The sequence below is a fragment of the Nerophis lumbriciformis genome, linkage group LG07, assembly GCF_033978685.3.
Source record: "Nerophis lumbriciformis linkage group LG07, RoL_Nlum_v2.1, whole genome shotgun sequence".
NCBI lineage: Eukaryota > Metazoa > Chordata > Actinopteri > Syngnathiformes > Syngnathidae > Nerophis > Nerophis lumbriciformis.
The window spans coordinates 25,462,501-25,477,483 of NC_084554.2; the positions used below are offsets into that span (position 1 = coordinate 25,462,501).

The 14,983-nt window shown below is 40.4% G+C and overlaps 1 long non-coding RNA gene across 2 annotated transcripts in view; it reads left to right on the forward strand.

The window, feature by feature from the left end:
• The window catches only part of LOC133609734 (uncharacterized), a 123,797-nt gene that overhangs the window by 48,739 nt on the left and 60,075 nt on the right, over positions 1-14,983 (forward strand). For both annotated transcript variants that reach the window (XR_009815764.2, XR_012050551.1), the window contains exon 2: positions 9,588-9,673. This is a non-coding gene — a long non-coding RNA (uncharacterized lncRNA). The remainder of the gene's footprint in view (positions 1-9,587; positions 9,674-14,983) is intronic.

The window sequence follows — 14,983 nt, forward strand, 5'->3', positions numbered from 1 at the left end:
GATTAAAATCAATTATAAAAATAGTTGGCAATTAATTTAGTCATCGATTCGTTGGATCTATGCTATGCGCATGCGCAGAGGCAATTTTTATTTTAATTCTTTTAATTTATTTATTTATTTTTTTATAAACCTTTATTTATAAACTGCAACATGTACAAACAGCTGAGAAACAATAATCAAAATAAGTATGGTGCCAGTATGCTGTTTTTTCCCCCAGTAAAATACTGGAAAGGATAGAAATGTAGTTTGTCTCTTTTTTCCGATTATTAATCGATTAATCGAAGTAATAATCGACAGATTAACCGATTATCAAATTAATCGTTAGTTGCAGCCCTACACTCAGTAAACGTTTGGGAACTGAGGAGACCAATTTTTGAAGTGGAATTCTTCCCCATTCTTGCTTGATGTACAGCTTAAGTTGTTCAACAGTCCGGGGTCTCCGTTGTGGTATTTTAGGCTTTATATTGCGCCACACATTTTCAATGGGAGACATGTCTGGACTACAGGCAGGCCAGTCTAGTACCTGCACTCTTTTACTATGAAGCCACGCTGTTGTAACATGTGGCTTGGCATTGTCTTGCTGAAATAAGCAGGGGCGTCCATGGTAACGTTGCTTGGATGGCAACATATGTTGCTACAAAACCTGTATGTACCTTTCAGCATTAATGGTGCCTTCACAGATGTGTAAGTTACCCATGCCTTGGGCACTAATACACCCCCATACCATCACAGATGCTGGCTTTTCACCTTTGCGCCTATAACAATCCGGATGGTTCTTTTCGTCTTTGGTCCAGTGGACACGACGTCCATAGTTTCCAAAAACAATTTGAAATGTGGACTTGTCAGACCACAAAACACTTTTCCACTTTGCATCAGTCCATATTAGATGAGCTCGGACCCAGCAAGTCAGCAGCGTTTCTGGGTGTTGTTGATAAATGGCTTTTGCTTTGCATAGCAGAGTTTTAACTTGCACTTACAGATGTAGCTTAGAACTGTAGTTACTGACAGTGGTTTTCTGAAGTGCTACTTAGCCCTTGTGGTGATATCCTTTACACACTGATGTCGCTTTTTGATGCGGTACCGCCTGAGGGATCGAAGGTCTGTAATATCATCGCTTACGTGCAGTGATTTCTCCAGATTCTCTGAACGTTTGATGATGTTACGGACCGTAGATGGTGAAATTCCTAAATTCCTTGCAATAGCTCGTTGAGAAATGTTGTTCTTAAACTGTTCGACTATTTGCTCACGCATTTGTTCACAAAGTGGTGACCCTTGCTCCATCCTTGTTTGTGAATGACCGAGCATTTCATTGAAGCTGCTTTTATACCCAATCATGGCACCCACCTGTTCCCAATTAGCCTGTTCACATGTGGGATGTTCCAAATAAGTGTTTGATGAGCATTCCTCAACTTTCTGAGTCTTTTTTGCCACTTGTGCCAGCTTTTTTGAAACATGTTGCAGGCATCAAATTCCAAATGAGCTAATATTTGCAAAAAATTACGTTTTCCAGTTTGAACTTTAAGTATCTTGTATTTGCAGTGTATTCAATTGAATATAGGTTGAAAAGGATTTGCAAATCATTGTATTTTGTTTTTATTTACGATTTAAACAACTTGCCAATTTCACTGGTTTTGGAGTTTGTATATTCACTGATAAGCGGCCCTTTGAAGACAACCATAACTCAATTGTGGCCCTCAATTTAAACGAGTTTGAATTGTAGAGTATCGTATCATATCACAATAAATCATCACATCACAATATCGCAATATTGTATTGTTATACATATCGTATCGCGAAGCAGTGTTTCCCACAGGACAGGCATCTATTTGTGGTGGTGTGGTCGGGTGGCGGGGGGTGGCGGCGGCAGCGGCGATGACCAAGAAGAACGCGGAGTTGGAATATAATTACAACACTTTATGTACATATTTATATACAGATTTGAACAATTAGTTATTCACTGAAATATATTTATTAATTGTGGTTCTTACAAAAAATATATCTTATAAAATATAAAAGCTAAAATGTCTCTTAAAGTTCTGCCCCTTTAATTAGTGCATACTAAATAATTTAACTTTAGCCTACTACTACAACCATATTATTTACCAGCAACATAAAGTGAAACAGAGGCAGAGGTGTCCTGCCACAGTCAGTCAACCTCCTCCTCCTCCTCCTGCTGCTGCTGAACAGGTCGCACTGGAGCTAGTCGCTCTATGTTTTGTCGTGGTCCTCTCTATAAGGCACATAAGAATATAAATTAGGACACTTTTCATGAGAAAAGTGCATTTCTGATCTGACCCTGCTTTATTTTTCAGTGTTTGCTGAGTCTCACCTGTTGCCTCCGCCCTAGCTGGCTCTACATGCTGCCTGTCTTCCTCCTCTCCTACAACATCTCCCTGCGTACTTACTATCCCTTCCTCCTCACCCTCTCTTACTGCCTCAGCTGCGCCAGCTGCCACAGCTGCGGCACTAGTTGAAGCCTGGAAGTATTGTAAGCAAATTAATTTTCACACTGATGGACGTCTGTTCACTTTCCTTATGAGATTTCTAAGTGTCTACACCGTTTTGATAATACCTGCTGTGGTCCGGACTGTAGGCCTCCCTCCACTCCAAGTCGAGCCCTTTTCGGCCGTTGAAAACATTTTTCTATACTCATCTGTGTGAAGGAGTGAACATCCAACATTAGAATTTATTACTAACGAGCAGAACCGCTCTATGTACAGTGCCGTCTAACCTTAAGCAGCAGCAGCTCAACACATGCAGGGTTCAACGTTAAGGTTTTTTTCTACTTGCCCGACTTCTCAAATCTACTTGCCCCAATATTTTTACTTGTCCTGCCTCGGTTTTTTTCTGGCTGTGTAGTGCTCATGGCTTATATCTTACTAAAATCCTTCCCGTTGACTATTTACAACACTACATAGTATTTATTATTATTATTATTATTATTATTATTATCATCTATAATTACATTTTAATGGCATTGCATACATGTAAAATTAAATGCTATTTCACATTATTTGACCAGTAGCAGTTACACCCATCTGAACAGGTCAGCCACCTGTTTAAAGCCCGATCACAGTTGAAATCTTGAAATTAAGGACCTTTAATGGCCAAAACATTAACCTGGACAACATTTTAACAGCTGGTTGGCTCAGATTTTATTGTTTTCATTGCATTCACATGCTGCAGTGGACAATTTTGCTTCAGTATTAATGCAGTATCTGAAGCACCGTCTCCACGTGTGTTTATTGACAACAGGGTTATAACCTGGACACGTTAGCTCGTCGGTATGGTAACAGGTGACTGTTACTGCGTGCGTCTGCCCCGGCCCCCGAGTCAAACAGCGGCGGTGTTAATGAAGCAGCGTCAGGCTGCTCACCGTCAGTGAAACGCTCGGTGAAATCGCGGATTAACGTTAAATATATGACGAACCGCGAGCGATGCAGCTATAACCTATCTCACCTGGTAGAGCACCCGCTGCGGCGACCCAGTTCGATCCCACCTGACAGTCGCTTTGCTCCGCGTCAATCCCCCCTCTCCCCCTCTCTCACCCCTCCCCCGTCTCTCTCCAACTGTCCTTTCAAAATAAATGCATTCAAATCCCGAAAATAAAAATTAAGAAAATCCGAGTCGGTGCTGCACACTGTTGAACTGGTTTGCCAAGACGTCTTACCCTCGTATTTTGATCCGGTCGGTCCGTTCTTCTTTTACTTCGTCGTTGTTGTCTTCCTCTTCTTCTTCTGGCCCACCAGGTGAATTAAGTGCTATTGGCGGAGTTACAATGCATAGTAGGCTACCGCCACCTACTGCACCGGAGTTGTAACTACAAGCTACATTCACAGACAGAGTCCCATTGCTTTTATGAGCGGTCGAGCGAGTCAAAAGCCGAAAAATCTATTTGTGGCGGACGTAAATCTTTCGTGGCAAGCCGCCACAAATAAATGAATGTGTGGGAAACAGTGTGAAGTCCTTGTGTAGAGTTAAAATCAGCTCCGTCCATCTTCCCCGATACCGTCCACAAGCTTGCGATGAAGTCCTCAATCTCTTCACAAGTCATTACCATCCTGCAGTCCCACTTCTGACACCAATGTAGAGCTCTTGAGCCAACGAGAAATGGTCAGGGGCACTTCATCTTGCTGGAGGTAGATGCTCTTTATAGCATAAGCCAGTGATTCTCAAATTGTGGTAAATGTACCACTAGTGGGTTGGGTTCCCTCTAAAAGTACAGTACGCCAAAGAATAACTTGATTAAAGTCCAGTGTTTTATTTTTCTGTATTCAAACAGTGTTACTGTTCAAACATTGTTCACAATAGAACAGCGGCCACAAATATTAAATAAACGTGTTAAATAAAACCTCTGCCTTGTTTTTAATGATGACTTAGGCCTACTACACTACTGTATTTTAGTGTTGGTCACTATGGTAGTACTTGGAGAGCCATTTGCTTTCTGTGGTGGTACTTGGTGATAGAAGTTTGAGAACCACTGGCGTAAGTAAGCAATGACGGATGGTGTCAGAACAAACAGACTGAAGTCATGATGATGCAACAATAGATTGTTACACTAATATTTATTTTTCACGCCCTGAGTCTCTAAATTCAATTACGCTACTTTGGAAGGAGGATTTAGGAGTGACCCTACCTAGGGAGAGCTGGACAGAGCTTTTACGTTGAGTTCATAAATCTTCTATTTGTGCTTGACACAGCCTCATCCAATGCAGGCTAATACATCGTACTTATTATACCAAGGTTCGACGAGCTAAGATGTGTGACGGAATATCTGAATTGTGTGATGGATGCCAACAGTCTCCAGCTAATTTGATACATATGGTTTGGCTATTCCCATCCATGTGCATTCATTGGACAGAAATGTTTAATATTTTGTCTTTGGTACTTGGCGAAAAGATTGAAGCAAATCCTCTAAGTGGACTATTTGGGCTACCCCTCAGTCATCTTCTCTCAGCAAATCCAAAAATAATCTGGTGGCATTTAACATTGTGGCCCTGATCGAAATGTGGAGGCTTGATTGCCATTTAGATGTGCAGTTGTCCGCGGCTTGATATCAGTATTTGCCTGTACTTACTTGACTGTTATTTTTCTTTTTACTGTGTCAACAAATGTCAATAAACAAATGTTTTAAATTAAAACAATTTTTTAACACAGAACAAGGCACTATTGTTAATTGGGTGAACAATAAACAACAGCTATGTTACCAATAAACACATAATAAATGACAACTATGTTCAACAATTGCCGCAAAGCCTGATGGTCTGATTGTAATTGTTAACTATTGCCAAAATCTAATGAATCAGATTGGACTATGAAAATCCCGGATTTTTAAAGACGCGAACAAAAAACAACAAACTTGACTGCACTTCACGTCGGCTTTTATTTCAAGTGTAGCAATCAAAGGCGCTGTGGTTCTACCAAGTGGCCGTGTGCATCAAAGCGTACTCGCGAATACAAACACAAACATTTCACTCTGCTCGGGTAAAATGAGCGCCTCATTTATCAAACGCCGGTGGGCGGACGGTGGGTGGGCATCGGGAGTCAAGAAAAAGCCAATTAACAAGAAGCCCATTGTGAGAGGTTATGGTCTGGAAACCAAGGCACCAAAACAAGAAATATGTCTGGCGCAAAAAAACATGCTGACAAAAAAGGACAGATTGGACATGTCAAGGAGCAAAGAAAGATCAAAGCACACAGAAGCTTTGATTCATAGAGCTTGTTTTGTAAAATCCAGTATCTCCAATGTGCAAATATTTTTGATAGATTATGACTGTGTGGGTTCCCTCCGAGTACTCCGGCTTCCTCCCACCTCCAAAGACATGCACCTGGGGATACGTTGATGGGCAACACTAAATTGGCCCGAGTGTGTGAATGTGAGTGTGAATGTTGTCTGTCTATCTGTGTTGGCCCTGCGATGAGGAGGCGACTTGTCCAGGGTGTAAAACCACCTTCCACCCAAATGCAGCTGAGATAGGCTCCAGCCACCCCCTGTGACTCCGAAAGGGACAAGCGGTAGAAAACGGATGAATGGATGGATTCATGTTGTTCTGCAGTTTTTAAGCCCTTTTACCTACTTTTGGTGTTTACCTTTTACAGTGGTCTCACCTTATAAAAATGGTTCATCTTGCCTCGGTAGTTTTCCTTATGAGTAGAGCTTCACGTTTGTGTCACTGTACACCCCGCACCCTCTGCAAACGGTTGTTAATGCTTTGATTGATTGATGACAAGGAAGGGGCTGGTTTACTTTCAATTTGAAAGCGGCTGCTTTCCCGCGCCGAAAGCGCTTTCAAATAAGATAACGTGGGCATAAAGTCATGGCGAAATATTATCAGTCGTAAATCTGGTTTTCACCGTTTAAAGACTTTTGCCTTGAGTCGTGTGTCTGCGCTATTATGCACCCATCCTCTTGTGTTGCTTCTGCATTTTAGCACGTCAGCTGGGAATAAGGATGCAACGATTACAGATTTTGACTTACAATTTCACAACAAAAAAATAATATAAAATTACATAGATATTCCTCAGCGGTTTTATTTTTTACCATTGGAAATCAAGTGATAACATTATAATTAGGATGTCCGATAATGGCTTTTTGCCGATATCCGATATTCCGATATTGTTCAACTCTTTAATTACCGATACAGATATCAACCGATACCGATATCAACCGATATATGCAGTCGTGAAATTAACACATTATTATGCCTAATTTGGACAACCAGGTATGGTGAAGATAAGGTACTTTTTAAAAAAATTTACAAAATAAGATAATAAATTAAAAACATTTTCTTGAATAAAAAAGAAAGTAAAACAATATAAAAACAGTTACATAGAAACTAGTACTTAATGAAAATTAGTAAAATTAATTGTTAAAGGTTAGTACTATTAGTGGACCAGCAGCACACACAATCATGTGTGCTTACGGACTGTATCCCTTGCAGACTGTATTGATATATATTGATATATAATGTAGGAACCAGAATATTAATAACAGAAAGAAACAACCCTTTTGTGTGAATGTGTAAATGGGGGAGGGAGGTTTTTTGGGTTGGTGCACTAATTGTAAGTGTATCTTGTGTTTTTTATGTTGATTTAATAATAAAAAATAAAAAAAGAACGATACCGATAATAAAAAAAAAACGATAATTTCCGATATTACATTTTAACGCATTTATCGGCCGATAATATCGGCAGGCCGATATTATCGGACATCTCTAATTATAATAACATTACAAAACACATGTAAACAAAGTTATTCTTAATAATACATTAATTGATAATTGTATTACTTATTAAAACAACTTTCTTTTAGCAGTTTCTGCAAGTGGGTGAGTCATCGTCTTCAATGACTCCCCGGTAATTTAAAAAAATACCCCAAACGTTTCCACGCTGCTAACTTCAGCTTTTTTGGGGTGGGAAAAGTTTGCTGCTTTATCCTGATGCCATTTTAAGTTAATGTATCATACTAGTATATAAGTATATAAGCGCGTGTACTGCTGGTGTAACTTTGTTTTTGTTCTGTGCAAGTAGTGCCGAAAATAACGTATCAACATAGGCTCCGTTTACACTGCACACTGAAGAGAGGAGACTTTTTTTCTCCTAATAATAATAAAGCTCACCAAGTCGTCGTCAATTGTCAGATTCACAATACTCAGATTTTTTTTTACAATGTGATTGACTGAAAAATAATACAATACATCCCGGGAAGGAGACACTCGGCAAACAAACCAAGCAGTCCGTCAGCAAGCAGAGGTCTGGTCTCTCTGTCTGCGCACCTCTCATGTAGTCTGAAACAAGCTCTGGTCTGCAGGAGTCCTTGGTGATCGCCCTACCACGGCAGGTCCTTATCTTCATACCATTTGGCTCTGTCTTGTAGCACTTCCTCAGACTGTCATGATATATCCAAGTAGGCTATTCATTGATCTTTGGATGTTCTGGTTGGCTTGTGTATTGGCTCAAACTTCCTGCCAGCCATGAGTTTACGACTGTGATCCAAGGTTTACCATGAGGCTAATTACATTTCTAAGAAACACATGTCCCCTGTATGAGGCTCTTTGGAGGACAATTAACAAAGGTTATTTCTCTATCAAACTTATTATTTCTGAGGCCCCTTCTACACTAAGGTTATCCAAGGTATATGCCACCTAACCTTATCCTTGTCCACACACACACAATGCCACCATTTAAGACCCCCACCCCTTCCGGCCGCCAGCGCAAGGCGACCTAGTACGCATGTGCGAAAAATATAGTTACCTCTGACCTGGAAGTGTATCCTTACCCTGTGTTTCAATGTAGCCTATTGCCACATTTCTTTTAATAGTAAACCTTGCTTGCCTCACCATCAGCAGCTATTGTAGTGAATCACACCTGAGCCATCATACATGAATCATATCTTTAATGGACGTGTGAAAGTAAACAATGTGATAAAGAACATTTTACAACAATCAATCTAGAGATTTAGATATCTGGTCAGGACACCGTGCTTGTAGGCTGAAATTTGCGGTCGTACTTGACGGCCGCAACCACTTCGTGGCTTCACAATAGTTATGGAGTACAAAACTAGACATTGAGTAATCGCTCGACATACATCGCGGACAATAACTAACAGTCTGCTTTACCAGTCCAAATGCATTTGCTGTTTTTCTTAGTCTTTCCTCGTCCACGGGAGCCCGCATTCTAATTGTCTCCCCTTCACCAAATGGACAAAGTTTTTCGCTAAGTAGAATCACAGCTGACCTGTACATTCGAAAGTTCTATTGCCGTTCCTCTGACACAACACACTCGATGACAAACATATCCCACCAGACTGCCGTTCTTCCAGGACTTATCCAAAACCGTCACTCAACATTGCTATGTTGCCGTCTGAGATGTGTTGTATCCGAAATAGCTGCAATCGCGCATTTCCTCCGACTTACGAAACCGCTTGTTATGAAGCTGGCTGTGGCGCGTTCTTTCTGACGTCACTTCCTGGGTGGGGCGCGGTCTTTCTGGCGTCACTTCCTCTCCGAACTCAGTTTTTAAACGATCGATGAGTCCATACAAAGCTAAGAGCCGTAGATTCAAGAAATACACAGCGCACTTACCCGTGTAAAAAATTATCCAAGAAGGGAAACCTTATACAAAAAAAAGTATTATTTGTTTAAGGAGTTATCCGTCTTAATGTAGACAGGGCCTTCATATCTAGTAATGCTACATACATGCACCATACACATACACCCATCATCATATTACATATGTATGTATGCATATATACACAAATGTATGTGTATATACAGTATGTACATATCCACATGCATACACTTTATATAACCGTAACTGCATTCTTCTATTTATATTATTTTCAACATTACCAAGTTAATCTAATTAATTAATTATTTCAACGTCAAATCAGATTTTTTTGCCCTCAAGTGACACAGATCAGATTTGTTTTTGCCAGTCTAAACGCTCCAAAGTGCTTGACATCTTATTTTTTGGCATCAGATTCAAGCAACATCAGGAGGTAGTCCTGAATCCGATTGTAATCTGATCTTTTCAAATGTGACTTCAATCTAAATGTGAATGTGACCCAAATGTGACTTTTTTTTCAGCTTTGGGCGAGCAACGTCATTCGTGTGCACGGGGAAAGACGCAGTTGCCGGCGGAAGTGGATATTTCATCACAACATCTGGTTTCGGTGAGCAACGTCTATTTAAGACCACCAAATTTTCAGTGCATTACTTGTCAATAGTGCTCAAATAATAGGCTATATGTAATATATGAATATATATTTAGATTCAGAATAAATGGCGATTGTTGAAGGACCGTAATTGACGCTGTGGGGCATTTGCTTACATATGAGTTGAAAATTAAAGCTCACGTAGATCCCCGCTGATGTCCAAGTCTCCTCTATCTAACAGCCATTAAAAAATTACAACACTTCCAAATATATTACACTACATACAATCATTCACACATTATATTACTTTAATTTATTTTCACGTAAAAAACACAAATTTTTAAGGTGGTGCGACTTTTATTTTATTTTGTAGTAGTAGCGACTTCCTCCCAGTCAACTTCCTTTGTTTTTACTTTATCGAAGTGCGCATGCATGTTATGTTGAGGCCACATTGGGGCCTGTGTGGGTTTACACTGCAGTCTGATAACAATCACATTTTAATTGCAGTGTAAACAGTCAGCTGGAAAAAAAATCAGAGGACTAAAACAAACAGTGTAGGGGAGCCTTAGCAATTAATAATTATGACTTTTTTAACCACAGTTAATAGTAAGAACCCTGGTAAATAAAGAATACCCTCCTGCATTTCCACTAAAAACTACCCTGGTAAGTAAAGTTCCAGAGGAACTATTTTAATTCATAGTAGTGAGATGGGACTTTGAAAAATTCCTAAGGAACTTTAGAGGGGCAGGCTGTGTTGTCAAACGCTGATCGGTTGAACACAATTGCGGCTTTTCTAAAACTTTCTAATTGAAATTTCAGCTACCATTTGAGTGTACGAGAACAACTTGTTTATTTCTTATTTCTTGTGTATTTCTATTACAACACACTTGACAATAATGAAAAAGAAGAATGATGGGAACTTTCGACTTGCAGGAACTTTTGTGGGTCATCTTTGTGCCAAAGAACGCTGATTAGTACAACTATCTTGCTGTGTTTTTACACAGCCGTAGTATTTGAACTAGTTTGCAGTTTAATGCTGTTTCTAATTTTTACAGGCTTCATTTTGACATGCAAAGCTAAAAGAAGTGGCGGGATTCTTTTTAACGTATTGACAGAGGAATATAAAGTATTCAGCCGGACTTCGAAACGGTGACTCCAGCTGTCACTGGGATTGCGATGGCCTTATTTCAGGACTGCCAAGTTTCAGAAAATGACAAAAGTGAGAAACTTTGGTTACATGATGCGTTTGAATTGAAAAAAAAAAAAACTTAGCGTTGATTTGGCCTGATTTAATTACGATTAACACCTTAAAATTGACGTCCTCACCTCCAGCAGCCCTACATGCCTACAGGCCTCCTAATGCTAGTCTTCATTTAACCAGAAATCAGAAATGAAAATCATCCCCACTGTTTTCTCTGCTGGCTCTTCTCTAATCCTCTGCATATGTGTTCTCAATTTGTGTCTCTTCTATATCTCCTTCCTCACTGTCCTCAATCTCTTCTGATCTCTCTTCATAAGTTAGTTAACTAAAGTTAAAGTTAAGTTAAAATACCAATGATAGTCACCTGCATTTGACCCATCCTCTTGTTCACCCCCTGGGAGGTGAGGGGAGCAGTGGGCAGCAGCGGTGGCCGCGCCCAGGAATAATTTTTGGTGATTTAACCCCCAATTCCAACTCTTGATGCTGAGTTGGAGGGAGGTAATAGGTTCCATTTTTTTTAGTCATTGGTATGACTCGGCCGGGGTTTGTACTCACAACCTACCGATCTCAGGGCGGACACTCTAACCACTAGGCCACTGAGTAGGTCCCAGTGTTGCCAACTCCTCAGTAAGGAATGTAGCTATTGGCTGTTTGAAGTTGTTTGAAGTTGATTGATGACATCATCGTCTTATTTGCATAATTGAGTACAATGGACGTTGTCGGAAAGAGGAGGAACGTAGTGGGAGTTATAAAAAGTTAATTTAAAAAATGCAAATTATGATTAGAACTGTTCTTCTGTTAATTATTTTTTAGCTACTTTGTTCTACGTAGTTAAATGTTAAGAATGCCAAATTTGATCAATTTGATATTCATGAACGAACCAAATCTATTGATTGATTCATTAACAAGAACGGTAGGTTTGTTTTTATTTGAAACGTGACAGTGATGAAACATTTACATCTCACTCTGTAAACCAAGGCAGAAAGAGTGGAAGCTTTGCATAGAGTGGGTGTGCGTCTGCTCTCTGCTCTGACTTGACGAGAATGGAACTTTATTGTGATTGCACTTAAAAGTGCAAAGAAATGTGTTTTCAGTACCAGCTGTCAAAGAGCAGACATTCAGAAGACAGGGGAACGCCTCAGAGGAAAGGCTCACGGCAGCAGCGCTTGTATGTTGAGGACATTGGAGTGTCCAAAACATCGAAAAAGTCTCTAGATTTGTCGCTAGTCGCTTTTGAGAAAGAAAGTCACGAAGAGGAGTTGGAAATATACTAGATTTCGTTTCAAAGTTGGCTGCTCTGGATGTAAACAATGATATAAGCTCTATAATATCCGTTATTAGCACTGGATCGTTTTTGTCCCACTAAATCAGCCATATATGATGTGTTGTTGAATGTTTATACATGGTAATGTTACTGCAAATACGTGTTTTATGAAATCTACACTGCTAACAGTAGTGTTTCCTCTTCATCCGTGTTTGAAGGCTGCAGAAAGACTGTATTTTTTCCCACAAGTTGTTTATATTAGGGGGACGACGTGGCGGAGTTGGAAGAGTGGCCGTGCCAGCAACCTGAGGGTTCCCGGTTCAATCCCCACCTTCTACCAACCTCGTCACGTCTGTTGTGTTCTTGAGCAAGACACTTCACCCTTGCTCCTGATGGGTCGTGGTTAGGGCCTTGCATGGCAGCTCCCGCCATCAGTGTGTGAATGCGTGAATGTGGAAGTAGTGTCAAAGCGCTTTGAGTACCTTGAAGGTAGAAAAGCGCTATACAAGTATAACCCATTTACCATTTATCTTCAGGCAAGGCAAGTGCAAAAATAGCTTTCGTGGATGTAGCCATCTTATTTTCCGACATCGTAACTGGTACGCTCACAACTCTGCTGTGACGTCATTCCCAGCTCCGACTTCCAACTTTCGAGGTAAAGGGAACGCAGCATACATGCATGTCTTAATCTGTACACCCTGAACAGATCTTTCCAAACAGCAATGTTACTGTATATTGGAGTCAATATGTAGTGGTCATAAACTGAATTATGTTGACATCAATGTAAATGCAAACAATTTTTTGTAACCTATATATATATTATGTTTCTATATTATTTCTATTCATCTCTTATTCTATGCCAAGCTGCAAACTTGTTTCTCCCAGAACTTTTTGCAAAGTGTTGAATTTTACAAGTAGATATGTGCACTGAATCTGCACTCTTACAAATTTAATGATTTTTTTATTAGCTGCTGACTCAGGTGAATTCCTTTATTCTTCTTATCTGAATAATTGAGTTGGCAGTGAAGGTGCATGTCTGGACTTCTTCCAGTCCTTGTTCCAAAATTCTGGACTGCCATCAATCAGTCAGTTGATTAGTATGGTAAAAGTTGTGTAAATTAGTGTGTAACTTTATTTGTGTTTTGTTTTTTGTAGTATTAGTTTCATCTATCATTCCCTTCTTGTCCATGGTTTGACACCTCCTGTATTCTTGCCTTCTTTCACTGTTTTTCAAAAACAAAATCACATTGTGCATCTCCACCATCTGTCCTGTAAAAAAGGACAAAAACCAATGTCCTTCCGTCTCTGTCCTTCACTCAACATAATGGCTTTTGTTAAGGATTTAGCATTTCAAAGCCCGAGTGTACAGCTAGTGTTGCCGTAACGAGGCTTAGACAGCGTTTTATGTTGAGCTTGCGTGTTTTTACCCCTGAAGACGACAAGTGATTACAGTACTTTGTAGAGCTTAGTGGTCCTTTTACACAGAAATCCCGCCATACTTTTTTTCTACCATCTTGGCTTGCAGTCTTTTTTTCCGACTTCCAGAAACAACAAATATGCTATAGACCTTGCACTTACATGAGCGAGCTGCATGAATTAGGAGTGTGCAGGCGGGCAGGGGTGACTTTCACACAAAGCTTCTGGCAACATCTGAGCAGCTCTGAAGTCACAGAAGTGCACATATCTGTGACAGTAACTGCATTTTAGTATTGGTTTTAAATGTGCCTCAAGGGCGTAACACAGGACATTTACTGGAAAATTAGGCCCCGAAAGTCAAATTCAACATGGATTTCTTGCAAGGGGAGGATACTAGTAATGGCAATGAGGGAAAGTGTGATGATAACCATAGAAACATGACTGTCAGGCTTCTTTAAAGGGGAACATTATCACCAGACCTATGTAAGCGTCAATATATACCTTGATGTTGCAGAAAAAAGACCATATATTTTTTTAACCGATTTCCGAACTCTAAATGGGTGAATTTTGGCGAATTAAACGCCTTTCTATTATTCGCTCTCGGAGCGATGACGTCACATCGGGAAGCAATCCGCCATTTTCTCAAACACATTACAAACACCGAGACATCATGCCTCGTCGGTGTGTTGTCGGAGGGTGTAACAACACGAACAGGGACGGATTCAAGTTGCACCAGTGGCCCAAAGATGCGAAAGTGGCAAGAAATTGGACGAAATTTGTTCAAAATACGAGGGTGTGGGGAAAGCCGACGAAATGGTCAGTCGTTTGTTCCGCACACTTTACCGACGAAAGCTATGCTACGACAGAGATGGCAAGAATGTGTGGATATCCTGCGACACTCAAAGCAGATGCATTTCCAACGATAAAGTCAAAGAAATCTGCCGCCAGACCCCCATTGAATCTGCCGGAGTGTGTGAGCTATTCAGGGACAAAGGACCTCGGTAGCACGGCAAGCAATGGCGGCAGTTTGTTCCCGCAGACGAGCGAGCTAAACCCCCTGGATGTCTTGGCTCACACCGCTTCTACTGTCCCTTATGCCACCGAAGATGATCAAGAGAAGAATATCGACCCTAGCTTCCCTGGCCTGCTGACATCAACTCCAAAACTGGACAGATCAGCTTTCAGGAAAAAAGAGCGGATGAGGGTATGTCTACAGAATATATTAATTGATGAAAACTTTATTCATTACTCGCGGTTTTACGTAAAAATGTATCTTACTGGACAAAAACAGCACATTTAAAATGCTGAAATCGTGGAAAAATGTATGTTCTTAGCGCGCCTGAAATGGGCTGTCTGCACTCTCAAAGTGCATGTTGTTGCCAAATGTATTTCATATGCTGTAAACCTAGTTCATAGTTGTTAGTTTCCTTTAATGCCAAACAAACAC